The following is a 15,560-nucleotide window of genomic DNA, read 5'->3' on the forward strand; positions in this document are numbered from 1 at the left end:
TTTTATAAGGATAGACTTAAGAAACACTTACTCCCTCAAGTTGCCTCTATTGTGGATAATTATGATGAAGTGACTCTGTAACAACCCTATTTGCATAGCCTGGTATATTTTACTATTCTGGTGACCGGTATCGGTCTGGACAATTAAAGGGATTAGAATCACATCTAAGACAACTAGATAAGCCCTGGACGCAAATAATTAGTAATAGCCAAATAGTTAAGTATAAAGAAGAAAAACAAAGCATAAAAAGTAAAATGAGCCACGAGTCACAGTGATGGGTGACCTTCTCGGGAAATGACTGCGAGGTCAGTCTTAACACAAATTTCGAACCTGAAAATGTGACGCTGCGGTCCTTAGGAATATTTCGAACACTATGAAAAAGAGAAAATCACGAAAAAGAATTTTAAGCGGGTCAAATAATTAAGTCATGGATCCGAAAGAGATATTGAATAACTTGCAAACCAGATTAGACCGGCGAGGGGCAAATTGGTCAATTCACCCCTAGTGGTGACTCATGACCTAACTGTCCAATAAAATATGAGAAATGAAAATTTTGAAATATATAATTAAATTAAAAAAGTGAGGAAAAAGAAAAGAAAAGAAAATAAGGATTTATGACATCATCACAAGTGACATAAGCATGACACAATAACTATAATTTTTAATTATGGGAATTGTGGATAAATACACACAAATTAAAAGTCAAATAAATAGAATTAAAAAAAAATGAAATGATGAAAATTTCACAATATAATTGAATTATGACCTCATGCATGACATAATTAAACTTATAAAAGTTAATTAATTAATTATGGGATAATTATCTACCAATAAGAAGACAAAATCAAAAAGGAAAATCATTTCCTTCTTCCCTAAATATTTCAGCCGGCTCACCATTCCCTTCTCTCTCTTTCTCTTTTCAATTCCTCCATTAATGGTCACCTTAAGCTTCTTAAACTCCATTCTTTCTTCATAAACTCCATACTCACTAAAGTAAAGTCTTGCTATTTGGCTTGGATAGAGAGTTTGGGAAAAAGAAAGATAGAAAAAAAAAATAAAAAATAAAAAAAGCTGAAGAATTGAGGACACAAATTCTGCTCACTTAAGGTAAGTGCTTTTCTTAGCTTCAATTGGGTTATAACTATAGAATTGAGGTTGAATAAGTGAGGATTGCTTGGAAAAGTGAAAAATCATGCTTGTTAGGGAACTTATGAATTTTGGCCAACCATAGTCCCTTAGGGTTTTGATGATGGTTATGTGCATTAAACATGTAATTAGGCTTGATTGAATGTGTAGAAGTTGAATATCTACTTTAAGTGCATCAATTGAAACATATGCCAAAATTAAGGTTCTTGGTACTTAGGTTTTGGGAGAAAAATTGTAGAAAATGGTCAATGGATGAAAATGACCTTACTTGAGTTGAGAAATGGTCAATTTGTGACCATTTATGGTGTGTGTGAATTGTTAGAAGTAAGTTTCAATTCGGATTGGTTAAGGTTTCATTTAGGAATCATGCCCAAAAAATGACCATAACTTAGTGAACAATTAGGCCAAATCCGGATTAGGGCACACTGACTTGTACAAAAGTGACTAAATGAACAATAGTTACGTAAATGACCATAACTTAGTCTAGGAAGGTCCAAATGACCTGAATTTTATACCGATAGAAATCTAAGACATAGCCCTACAACTTTTATGAAGAAAATAAACTCAAATTTTGACTATAACCTGTCCAAAAACTCACATGCAGTAAGTGTACAAAAACTGCCATTATCCAGTAAATGCCCAGAATTCTGGGTAACACCAAATCTGGCCATCCATGTTCAAATAGCCATAACTTATGCTACAAAACTCCAAATGGAGTGATTCAAAAAGAGAAATAAAGTTAAGACAATAAGGAACAACTTTGATGAAGGACACTTAGCCAAATTCTCACAGTAACTAGACCAATGCAATAGTAAAAAATAGGGGACCAAAACTGAAAAAATATAATTTCTCTTAGGAGACTTAGAAATTGAATTGGCAATCAATGCCAACAAAATTGACAACCAAAATGTGGTATATGGGTACAATTAGAACTAATAAACCTATTAAGTATAGAAAAGTCAACGTTTTGACATGAATAGTGCCACTAAAAACAAAAATGTGAAAGACCCGAAATTTATAAACCGTAATAGGAAAGATAAGTTTGCAAAGAAATTGTTGGAATTTAAGTATTAAAAATGGATACTGAAGCACTTTAAATTTAAGTGTTTCAGTTGGAAAGGGATCTTCGAAGGAGAAACGAAAGTTTGAGTAAGTTGAGTCGACAAAAGAGGTTTGTGCACAATAAACTTTAATTTATTATTTTCTAATTAAAAACTTATTTAGTTATGCATTGTGAATTAGTTGTACTAATTATGAGTTTCGAGAAATGCTGTGCTGCCATTTTATGAATGGAAATTTGAATTAGAAATTGACTTGTGTTTTACATAAATGTTTCAATAACTTGATTTAAATTGTTTTTTATTCACACTTGGTATGGCAATATCACTATGTTCCTCCTCCATTTATGGGATGAGTATGACTATATTCCTCCCTCTCTGGCTTCTCAGTTAGGAGGTGAGTTCGGATAAGTACTCATTATCTAGCTAGCCACCTCCCTCATTGATTTCGATTAGTGGGGCGAGTATGCCTTGTAGTGATGTACACATGGCATATTTGAAAATTTTGTGTCATGGCCTAAGTTATGTTAGTGATTGGCAACACTGTGTTAATTAAATTATTTGATCAAATTGTATTATATTAAGCTTTCAAAATTGTGAAATATTTAAATTGAGATTTGTGATAAATGTGATTTGAAAATTGAAATTCGATTATGAAATATTTAAACTGTGAATTAATAATAAATGTTTTATATTTTGCATTTTATATTTTATTGTGCACCACTAAGTATTTTTATACTCAGCGATAACTTTCTTTGCTTTCGCAGATAGAAATAAGGAAAAAGGTAGCTGAGTGAGCTGCTGATTATTGGGACTATACTAAGGCTTTTGTACGGGTATTTAGTTATACCCTTGTATATTAGATTTTGATTATGCATGTAAATATATGTCTGTAAATTATTTGAGCAGATGTATAAAACTTTTAAAATGATATTTTGGGTGTGTAATGGAAATACAAATTTAGTTGTAACAATAATTTTTAGTACCTTAATGAATTTATTATTTACTTTCTTCTGGAAATTGAAAATTATGGACGGTTTCTTTTATGATGAGTTTGGCTTGAAAAGTGAATTGAATTGATTATGATGAATGAGGATATCAAAATGAGTGTATTGGAGTTGTGGTTGTTTTGAAAATATTGGAAGTGTTTTTACAGGTGTTTGAAGAACTATTTTTTTCAAATATAGATGGCACTCTGTCGAAATTTTTCCAAGATTTGCATAAAAATAAAAGTGGACAAAAATTTTAAGTAGTTTTTAAACTTCAATTAAATGTTTTTAATACCTACTATAAAAGCTCACCACTTTCAAAAAGTAAGAAAATTGTTTTAAAATCTCTTGTAGAATATTTAATGGGTTATCGGTAGGCGAAGTACGGTAATTCATTAGATGTAGTATGGGATCATATTACATCTTACTAAGGGGTAGGTTGTGACATATTTAGTGGTATCAGAGCAATGGTTTTAAATTAAATTTTGAACTGTGAATTTGAAATATTTTGTCGGTACATAAAAATGCTGAAATATTTGATACATATAGTACAATTGCATCATAAATATGAATTAATGGAGGGAAATCTCCTTGTGTAGGTTATCCCAAGAAAAGAAAATTTTGTGAATAGAAATGGAAGAGGGAGATAAACTAGTAGAATAACCAGTTACAGTTGAGGCACAAGGAGAGGCCTCAGCTCCTCAGAGTGTTGAAAATCTGACTGTAACAGTTCCATCGGTACAAATTACCACACAAATGGCCTAGCAAATGGCCACCTTCTTCCAACAAATGGCTGATAGCTTGTCAGCCCAAGCTCAAACCCAAGCTCAAGCCCAAGTACAGACTCAACCCCCACAAGAGCAGTATGAAATAGAAAAGAGTGAGAAATCTATGGGTCAGAACTCGAATAGGCAATTGGGGGAAAGAAAAGAATTTGAGGAACCCCGAACTTATAGATATGATAGAGACGGATCTTCAGGGTGGACGTAATAGAGAACCAATTCGCAAAGAATCAAAAGTTCCTACCTCTCCGTGTCTATGAGGTATGTGGCAAGTTACACGGGGGTATGTGTCATAGGGCCACTAAAGCCTGCTACAATTGTGGAGAGCTCGGACATTTCACTAAAGATTGCACTAGAGCACCTCGATCTGCTATCCAAAGTTCACAGACAGTTGGTCAGGGCCAAGCTAGAAATAGAATTGGTACCTCTCGCAATCCAAGCACGGCAAATCTGAAGGAACAGAAGCATGAAAAACATAAGTTTATATCATTGAATTCAAAAACTTTTCACCTAGGGTGACATGCATCATGCAAGATTCATTTTTATCTATTTGATTTCAATGATAAACAGTATATTAAAACTCTTTTAATATGTTTTTGAATCTAAATTTGACATTTAAGATTTTAGAATTAACAGATTAATTCATTAGAACCCTAGATTAGATCAAGAACAAGTGCACTAACCTTTTTGATGCACTGCAGTGTGTTTGGCTGCTTTGGGATGCACCTAGGACACCAGATGTTGTCCCTCTAGCTTGTCCACACCAAGATCACCAATGGCAGCCCTTGACCAGCTTCTAAAGGTTTCCAATCAATTAGAAAATTAAGTTTTGCCTTTTGAGAGATTATAGATGTAAGCAAGCCACTAGAAACGATTTCTAGTATTTTTAATTCAAGATATTGTTGTCTAATCTCTTTGAATTGATGAGAGATGAAGAAAAAGAGAAGGAGAGGCAGTCAATGTTGGCGGCATAAAATAGATGAATGGCAGCTTGTATTTTTTCTTTTCATCCTATTCCTTATATAGCTAGGTCATCACTTAAAACCCTGGCCACATGTCACCTTCTGATTGGTTCTAGGTTTAATTGACCCAATCACATTGTGCCAAGTGTCAAACCTATATTTAATCTTGACTTTGATCATCTTACATGATTAAAAGACATTTGGAAAGTTTATATGTAGTGCCATGTGTCACCATCTCATGGTGCCACATGTCACCCTGTGAAATGACCAAAATACCCCTATGTCTTAATTTTGAGTTCTCAATCCAAAATAATTATTTCTCTTCTTCTAATCAATTTATATCAAATATAAATAAATTAATTAAGCTTTATTAATTAATTTCTCATTAATTAAATTCATATTTAAACCCTTTAAATATAAATTTAACTTATACTATACATCCAATAACCTAGATTTGGTTTCAAACCATGCTAGGGACTTTGCAATCAAATTGCAAATCAAACCTATTTAATTAATCAATTAAACTCTTTAATTAATTAATTAAACTATATTTAATTTGGTGATTGCTTGTTTATGTATGTGACTTACTAGGCTCATCACTAATTGGCAATGAGAAATGATATCAACTCTTATTATCATCAGAACTCTTTCTTACCATAAATGATTTCTCTAAATCATTTTATGCACCTCATTGACCATGGTTAACACCTAGCATAGCATGCCATGGCCACCCAATTAGTAATAAGGTTTACCTTAAATTAACCTATAATCATATGTTACCATGCACTAGAATCTCTCTATTACAAAATCCCAATTCGAGTTGGAGTCATGGTTTATGTCAAACCCCATTTGTAATGAATATTATGTTCCCTTTTAATTCCAGTTCTTGATTAAAAAGATTTTCTCATCAGAAACTCTTTTCTGATTAAATCTATCTGTCCTGACTACAAGAACAATTAAATGAACATAGGATTTTATCCCTATTTACTTAGAGGAACAGATTCCATCTTGATCAACACCTACCTCCATATATAACTACTAGGAGCCAACACATGCCCATATACCCATACACAGTACAAGCATGAAAGCAGTATCAAACTCAAACCACCTATATACAAGATAACTGTGTTATCTCAGGTCTAAAGATTATATGCACTAATATAATTTGTGACAATACATTAACAAGTGTAAACTCCATGCGCTTGTCATAAATGTCACTGGTTCGACCTACTTATCATGTATAAGTGCCTATCATGTTTTTTATATGGCATGAGACTCAGCAGTCCATCTTATTTACATCTCATATAAATAACTTGGGAACAAACATGATTACAATATTTCTTGATAAGTCATATCCTTATTGTGAAGTATCCTCAATTGTGAACCTATTTATGATACTTTGTGCTAGAAATACTGTCACTCATATTCTTAACAACTTAAGAATAGAATTTCTAATAAAATATCAATAGACCTTTTTTATTACTCATAAATATATTATGTAAACAGAAAAGTAAAAATGCCTTTTAATTAATAAAACATGTACAAAATACATACTAAATGATATGCTCTAGAACATACTACTGACAAAATCCACCTAATCATAGTAGCGTGTCAGTCAGAGCATCTACTATGCGCCGAGAAGGAAGAGTAGAAACTTCAAACGTAGCTGCTGGTAAGTTTTTAATCTATAGAAGGAACAATTAATTTTTAATTGATCCCAGCACTACTTAATTATACTTTAGTGTTAGAATTATATGTTATGCTATTATTTCTTTACATAGAAATAAATTTTGATTCTTTAATGACTATTCCTTGAGGATAAGGACTACGACAACAAGTTTGATTGAAATTAGTTTTGGAAGAGTTTGTTAGCGAAATGTAATTGTTAGTATATAATAATTTATAAGTTAATTAGTGACCTATTTAATATAAGGCAAGAGGATCTAAAAGTAAGTTACAGTAATATAATTGCTCTAGATGAGGGCAAAGATGTTACTATTAGTAACTGTCAATGGATGAGGTAATCATAATAAGTTCTGGATATTAGTGAATTTGAAAAGGATAAGATATAGGAAAGTTTGATTTATTGGGCTGTATCGTAGTAACTATGCAATGTTCTTGATGTTTGTATTGTAAGCTACAGATTACAATACTGACTTGAGATTATTGTGTAGAGCTACGTACTATCCGATAGTGCACTAAGATGAGGATTATTGCAAACGGCATCTATTTTGATAAAATTTCGCCGGACAGAATTTTATTATTGGAAGGGAGTTTGAAAATCCTAACTCGGGATTTAAAACTCTAAAGTTAAAATATCGAAATGTTGTAGTTCAATACAAAAGGAAGTAATGATTACACATCAATGCAAAATAAGCTATAGAATATCGATAGATAAAAGAGTTGTAGAAGTAAAAATTAGATTAGTTGGTACAAATGTAATAAAAAAATGTTATGAATATTAGTTAAAGTGTTGACTAGAATGGTCAGACGACCAAATCAAAGTAATATTGAAGTATAGTGGATTTATTAGGGATGATAAGAGGTGCTAAATCACGACTCGACAGTTAAGTTAAGGAAGAAGATAAGATTGAGGAATAAAATAATTAAAGTTAAGTTGTGGAATGAAAAAAGAATCAAATAGAACTGTAAGAAATGAGAAAAATACTAGATGAGGAATTGCCACCAGGGCAAACAACCTACTTAAGACGTATAATGATATCCCAAACTATTTTATCAGGAAAGAAATAAGTTAAGCAAAAGTAAACAAGATAGTGCAAAATGGCACATAGGCCTTAGTCATAAATGGAAATGGTAAGATAATGGTTATGGACCTATGGCCAATAAAGAGATAAGTAGTTCATATATGACCAACAAGGTCATTTAAAAAAAAAAAAAAGACTACAAAGGAAAATAATTGCTAAAATAACAGCAAGAAAAGAATAAAGTATTCCAAACTAAACTGAAGGTTGCATCAAATGATCAAGAGATTTGATAAGAAAAGAGTAAAACTAAGTTCTCGCCCATAGGATCTTATCAGGTCCTAGAAAAAGTAGATCCACTAGCATACAGATTTGCTTACCACTAAAATTAAAATGAATTTGAATCTAATTTATGACAAAAGCTCATAAGAAATTTGGCATATGAGGTGAGCAATCGATGAGTAAATAGTATTGGTTAAAGTGCTATAGAACCATCATTTAGGCCAGGAAGCTACTTGGGAGCATGAAGAGGACATGAAGAGACAGCACTCACAACTGTTTAGAGACAGATAATAGGTAAAATTTGGAAATGAAATTTATTTTGAGTGGGGGGGGGGAGAATTGTAACACCCCTATTTGCATAGCCTGATACATTTTACTATTCCTGTGACCGGTATCGATCCGGACAATTAAAGGGATTAGAATCACATCTAAGACAACTATATAAACCCTGAACACAAGTAATTAGTAATAGCCAAATATTTAAGTATAAAGAAGAAAAATAAAGCATAAAAAGTTAAATGAGCCGGGAGTCACAACGATGGATGACCTTCCCGGGAAATGACTACGAGGTCAGTCTTAACTCAAAATTTGAACCAGAAAATATGACACTGCGGTCCTTAGGACTATTGTGAACAATGTGGAAAAGAGAAAATCACGAATAAGAATTTTTAAGCAGGTCAAATAATTAAGTCAGGGATCCGAAAGAAATATAGAATAACTTGCAAACTGGATCAGACCGGCGAGGGGCAAATTGGTCAATTTACCCCTAGTGGTGACTCATGACCTAACTGTCCAATAAAATTTGAGAAATGAAAATTTTGAAATATAGAATTAAATTAAAGAAGTGAGAAAAAAGAAAGGAAAAAGAAAAGAAAATAAAATAAGGATTTATGACATCGTCACAAGTGACATAAGCATGACACAATAACTATAATTTTTAATTATGGGAATTGTGGATAAATACACACAAATTAAAAGTCAAATAAATAGAATTAAAAAAAATGAAATGATGAACATTTCAAAATATAATTGAATTATGACCTCATGCATGACATATTTAAACTTTCAAAAGTTAATTAATTAATTATGGGATAATTATCTACCAATAACAAGACAAAATCAAAAAGGAAAATCATTTCCTTCTTCCCTAAACATTTCAGCCGGCTCACCATTCCCTTCTCTCTCTTTCTCTTTTCAATTCCTCCATTAATGGTCACCTTAAGCTTCTTAAACTCTATTCTTTCTTCATAAACTCCATACTCACCAAAGTAAAGTCTTGCTATTTGGCTTAGATAGAGAGTTTGGGAACAAGAAAGATAAAAAAAAAAAAAAAGTGAAGAATTGAGGACACAAATTCTGCTCACTTAAGGAAAGTGTTTTTCTTAACTTCAATTGGGTTATAACTATAGAATTGAGGTTGAATAAGTGAGGATTGCTTGGAAAAGTGAAAAATCATGCTTGTTAGGGAACTTATGAGTTTTGGCCAGCCATAGTCCCTTAGGGTTTTGATGATGGTTATGTGCATTAAACATGTAATTAGGCTTGATTGAATGTGTAGAAGTTGAATATCTACTTTAAGTGCATTAATTGAAACATATGCCAAAATTTCTTGGGAGAAAAATTATAGAAAATGGTCAATAGATGCAAAGGACCTTACTTGAGTTGAGAAATGGTCAATTGTGACCATTTGTGGTGTGTGTGAATTGTTGGAACTAAGTTTCAATTTTGATTGGTTAAGGTCAGTATACAGACCACTTGACCTAGGTCCTTTTCAGGGACCAAAACTAAAAAATTTACCAACCCAATTGGTGTGAGGCCAATTGGGAATGAAACTAGACATAAAAAATACCATTTTTCATTTGGGAATCATGCCTAGAAAATGACCATAACTTAGTGAACAATTAGGCCAAATCTGGATTAGGGCACACTAACCTGTACAAAAATGACCAAATGAACAGTAGTTACGTAAATGACCATAACATGGTCTAGGAAGGTCCAAATTACCTGAATTTTATACCGATAGAAATCTGAGACATAGTCCTACAACTTTCATGAATAAAATAAACCCAAATTTTGACCATAACCTGTCCAAAAACTCACCTGCAATCAGTGTACAAAAACTGCCATTATCCAGTAAATGCCCAGAATTCTGGGTAACACCAAATATGGCCAGCCATGTTCAAATGGCCATAACGTAGGCTAAAAAAGTCCTAATGAAGTGATTCAAAAAGGAAAATAAAGTTAAGACAATAAGGAACAACTTTGATGAAGGAAACTTAGCCAAATTCTCACAGTAACCAGACCAATGGAATAGTAGAAAATAGGGGACCAAAACTGAAAAATTGTAATTTCTCATAGGAGACTTAGAAATTGAATTGGCAATCAATGCCAACAAAATTGACACCCAAAATGTGGTATATGGGTACAATTAGAACTAATAAACCTATTAAGTATAGAAAAGTCAACGTTTTGACATGAATAGTGCCACCAAACAAAAAAATGTAAAAGACCCGAAATTTATAAATCGTAATAGGAAGGATAAGTTTGTAAAGAAATTGTTGGAATTTAAGTATTAGAAATAGATACTGAAGCACTTTAAATTTATGTGTTTCAGTTGAAAAGGGATCTTCGAAGGAGATATGAAAGTTTGAGTAAGTTGAGTCGACAAAAGAGGTTTGTGCACAATAAACTTTAATTTATCGTTTTCTAATTGAAAACTTACTTAGTTATGCATTGTGATTTAGTTATACTAATTATGGGTTTCGAGAAATGCTATGTTGCCATTTTATGAATGGAAATTTGAATTGGAAATTGATTTGTGTTTTGCGTGAATTGTTTGAATAAGTTGATTTAAATTGTTTTTTATTCACACTTGGCATGGTAATATCACTATGTTCCTCCTCCATTTATGAGGTGAGTATGACTATATTCCTCCCTCTCTTGCTTCTCAGTCAGGAGGTGAGTTCGGATGAGTACTCATTAGCTAGCTAGCCACCTCCCTCATTAATTTCGATTAGTGGGGTGAGTATGCCTTGTCGTGATGTGCATAGGGCATGTTTGAAAAATTTGTGTCATGGCCTAAGTTGTGTTAGTGATTGGCAACACTGTGTTTATTAAATTATTTGATTAAATTGTATTATATTAAGCTTTGAAAATTATGAAATATTTAAATTGTGATTTGTGATAAATGTGATTTGAAATTGAAATGTGATTGTGAAATATTTGAACTGTGAATTAATAACAAATGTTTTATATTTTGCATTTTATATTTTACTGTGCACCACTGAGTATTTTTATACTCAGCGATAGCTTTCTTTGCTGTCACAGATAGAAATAAGGAAAAAGGCAGTAGAGTGAGCTACTGATTGTTGGGACTACACTGAGGCTTTTATACGGGTATTTAGTTATACCCTTGTATATTAGATTTTGATTATGTATGTAAATATATGTCTGTAAATTATTTGAGTAGATGTATAAAACTTTTGAAATGATATTTTGGGTGTATAATGGAAATGCAAATTTAGTTGTAACAATAATTTTTAGTACCTTAATGAATGTATTATTTACTTTCTTCTGGAAATTGAAAATTATGGATGGCTTCTTTTATGATGAGTTTGGCTTGAAAAGTGAATTGAATTGATTGTGATGAATGAGGATATAAAAATTAGTGTATTGGAGTTGTGGTTGTTTTGAAAATATTGGAAGTGTTTTTACAGGTATTTGAAGAACTGTTTTTCCCAAATATAGATGGCACTCTATCGAAATTTTTCTAAGATTTGCGTAAAAATAAAAAAGGACAAAAATTTTAAATAGTTTTTAAACTTCAATTAAATGTTTTTAATACCTGCTATGAAAGCTCACCACTTTCAAAAAGTAATAAAATTGTTTTAAAATCAGTTTTAAAAAGTATGGTAATTCATTATATACAGTACGAGATCATGTTACATCTTACTAAGGGGTAGGTTGTGACAGACTTAATTTCGACTCCATAGGCATATCTCAATTTTCTATCTCTACTAATATAACATATACTTTTCAAAAAATTAAAAGGTCTTTAAAAGGGTTGTAATGGGGCTAAAGGGATAATGACTTGGTTGCCAATAAAAGGTTTTTAGGGAATGCAAATATGAGGATAGCATTTATACATAAAGTACTAAGTATACTAAGTTTATTCTAGTGATTTTGTGTGGAGAGGGAGGCTTTTGGTTTTTTTATAGTGCCCAGCATGCTTCCATGATACTTATCTTTGGACTTCTTCCTTTCTTCTTTTTCTTTTTTTTTTTTTTATGTCCCTTTTGTCCTCTCTCCTAAACTCATTGCTTTTGCTGGGTTTGAAGGGCAAATTTTTATTTGATTTTAATTGCACACTTGCACTCTTTCTTGAGTTCTACATCCTCTCTCCCTTTTTTTTGGCACCTAATATATTTTTTACTTGTGCATTTAGCTTTCTGAAAAGGGTAGGGTAAGTGTTTAGGCTAGGGGCTAGGTAAATAATATGGGTAAGCAATAAATTCTATGGGATAAATATAGGCTTCAAGTTAGCTGCAAGGGATATATATTTTAATTAGGGTTGGTTAAGACTTAGTGAGGCTAAGGAATACCTTAATCATCTATTTATCAATCATATGCTAGGATTTCACCTCGATAGGTCCAAAAGACAAGTTCTAGAGCTGGTGAGTCATTTTTAGGTTTGCTTGTATTTCAAATTTTTTCTCCTAATTTTGCAAGTTCAATGTGACAGATTAATAGCTATGAAGGGGTTTAACTAGTTTAACTCCATTTAGATGGTTAAGTTTTTCACAAATAACATATTGAAGCTTTTTTTTTTCTTTGCTCATTAAGTTACATTTATTCCTCTTTCCCAGAGAGTCCAATCATTAGCTCATCAAGGTTTTAGTTATAATTCCAACTTAAAAGCATTTTGAAAAAGTCCAGAATTTTCAAAATTTGCAAAAATTTTCTAGATTTTTGATACACAAATATAATATAGACATAATAAGGCGATGCAGAATGAAATGCAATATATGAATGCAAAAATTTTCAAGATTTTTTATACACAAATATAATATAGACATAATAAGGTTATGTTGAATGAAATGCAATATATGAATGCAATGCATGAAATGCACCTCCAAACTCAAATATGACAATGTCCTCAATGTCATCAAGATATCACAATCAGGTCAAGAGTAACATCATAAATGTAATAATACATAAAAGCTAATGGATATAGAATACTCCCCCTTGAAGCATGCCTTCTCTCGAAGATTTGTGATTTTGATCTCCATTGCTCCTTTCAAGTGCTTCTTCAACCTACAAAATGAACAAACATTGAAACAAGTTTAGGAGGGTGATAAAACAAAAGAAATAGACAAATACAAAGATTAAATTTAAAACTTGGGTTGTCTCCTAAGAAGCACTAATTTAAGGTCATTAACTTGACCCCTTTTAGAATTTCTAATCAAAAAGTGGTTTTTTCCCATAGTAGTTATCATGTAATGTAACACCCTTATGTTCAGTAGTGCGTTCTACTGTTCTGGTGACCAGTGTCTGTCCGAACAACTAAGATGCCTGGAACTACACTTAGATGTTAGGGAGGAGACAAAAAATAATGAAATACAATAGAGGAAAATACAAGAAAAATAAAGGAAAAATAATAATAATGAAATGTAACTAAGTTAAACGAGCCAAAAATCATAGCAATGGGTGACCGCACCGAGAAGTTATAGCGTGGACCGTTGACTAGTCCTGGACTGTGGGGAACCCTTAGAATTTAGTTTTGAGACATAATTAAAGACTTATTGAAGTTTAATTGATATTAGAAATGTTTAAGAAAAATTAATTAATTAGTACAAAGAAAAACGAAAAATCGAGAAACCGACAAAAATCGGTGTTACCGAAAAATCAGAAATACAATCCGAATAGGGGCATTGTGGTCAATTGACACCCTGAGTTGACTTTTGACCTCAATGTCCATTAAAAATAAGTAGTATTATACTTTGAAAATATCATGAAAAATAAAAATATAGTACATAATATAAATAGTGAAAGTAATGAGGCAAACTTATAAAATTTGGAAACTTTGAATAAATAACTATTATAAGTCAATTAGTGCTCCACTAAGTGAAGTTAGTGGACATTAAAATATCACAATGGTGGGCAAAAACTTCATCTTTAACCTCTCATTTCCAAAATAGCCAAAATTCTCTCCCAAGCTCTCATCCATGGCCACCCCATTTGCATGCTCCCATCTCAATGATTAAGCCAAAGTTCTTACAAGTTCTCTTCATTAAATTTAGTCTATACACATTGGGCAGCAATTAGGGAGCAAGAAAGATAAGTTTTGGTGAGTTTTTAAGAAGCTTCAAAATAGGTAAGTGTGTGTTTTCATTACTTGTTTCATTAAAATTGTAACTAAGGTTGTGGTGAGTTGATTTATGGAAGAAAAGTTGAAGTCTGGTAAGTTAGGGTGCTGCTCCATTTTGGCAGCCATGGAAGTTCATCATGTATAGCTTGTTTTTTTATGTAAATGGTAGTTTGAGATGTTGAATGAAGTGCTTATATGTATAGGAGTGATTTACCATGTATAAAGTGTGATTTGTAAGTTGAAAAATGAAAATGGAAGTTTAATATGTATGTGTGTTACTTTGGCAGCCTCATAATGAGGATTGGTAATGTTTAAGTTCATGAAATGTTGTTGAAGTATGGTACAAAAAAATGGCAACATATGTATATGAAATAGTAGTGATAAGGTATGTAATTTGATGATGGAATATGTGTAATAATTAGGAGTATTTATGTGTATATATTGTTGGGTTTAGACTTTATGAATTATGATTGCATTTAGTGTATTGTGAAGTTATTATATTCTGTCCAAGTTAACCTATAATGTAAAGTAATGAATTGTTATGGTTAGTACCAAATGCAGAATGGTTTGGGGAAGTGAAGATATAGTTGGTGAATGTGTGTTTGGTTTGGTGTTTGAAAGGCATGTAGAGGGCAGTGTGCAAATAAGCCTATAACCCTAAGTGTGTGACTCCAATTGGTATGAGGCCAATTGGAGGTGAAACTAGGCACAAAATGTGCCAACTTTCATGAAGAAAGCCTACCTAAATTCTGTCCAAAAATTGATGAGAATTGACCATATCCGGATTAGCAACTTTGAAAACCTAAAAATTGACCATTTGGACAGCAGTCAGTGTTTTGTCCATAACTCACTCAAAACAGGTCGAAATGACCTGAAATTTATACCATGGATAGCATATACATAGAGCTACAACTCTTATGAAGACACCAAAACTCATAAATGACCATAAGCAAGTCAAAATGCTTGCACAATTTTGGGTCTAAAAACTGCCAGAATCGGAAATGACCTAAAAATGACCTAAGTTTGCCATTTTAGTGCAATCTGTCCAGCAATAGTAAAATGACCATAACTTGGTCTAGTAAACTCCAAATGACCAAAAATTTGTGGCAAAAGTTCACTAAGACATAGACCTACAAGTTTGTCATTCAGACCAGAACCCGAAAATTGAGGGAACTAGGTCATCCGGTTAGGTCAAAACAGCATACCGAAATCTGATAAATTGCAATAAAATGCAATACACTTGAAAATGAATTTGGTAATATGTATAAACAC

This window comes from Hevea brasiliensis, chromosome 1, assembly GCF_030052815.1.
Source record: "Hevea brasiliensis isolate MT/VB/25A 57/8 chromosome 1, ASM3005281v1, whole genome shotgun sequence".
NCBI lineage: Eukaryota > Viridiplantae > Streptophyta > Magnoliopsida > Malpighiales > Euphorbiaceae > Hevea > Hevea brasiliensis.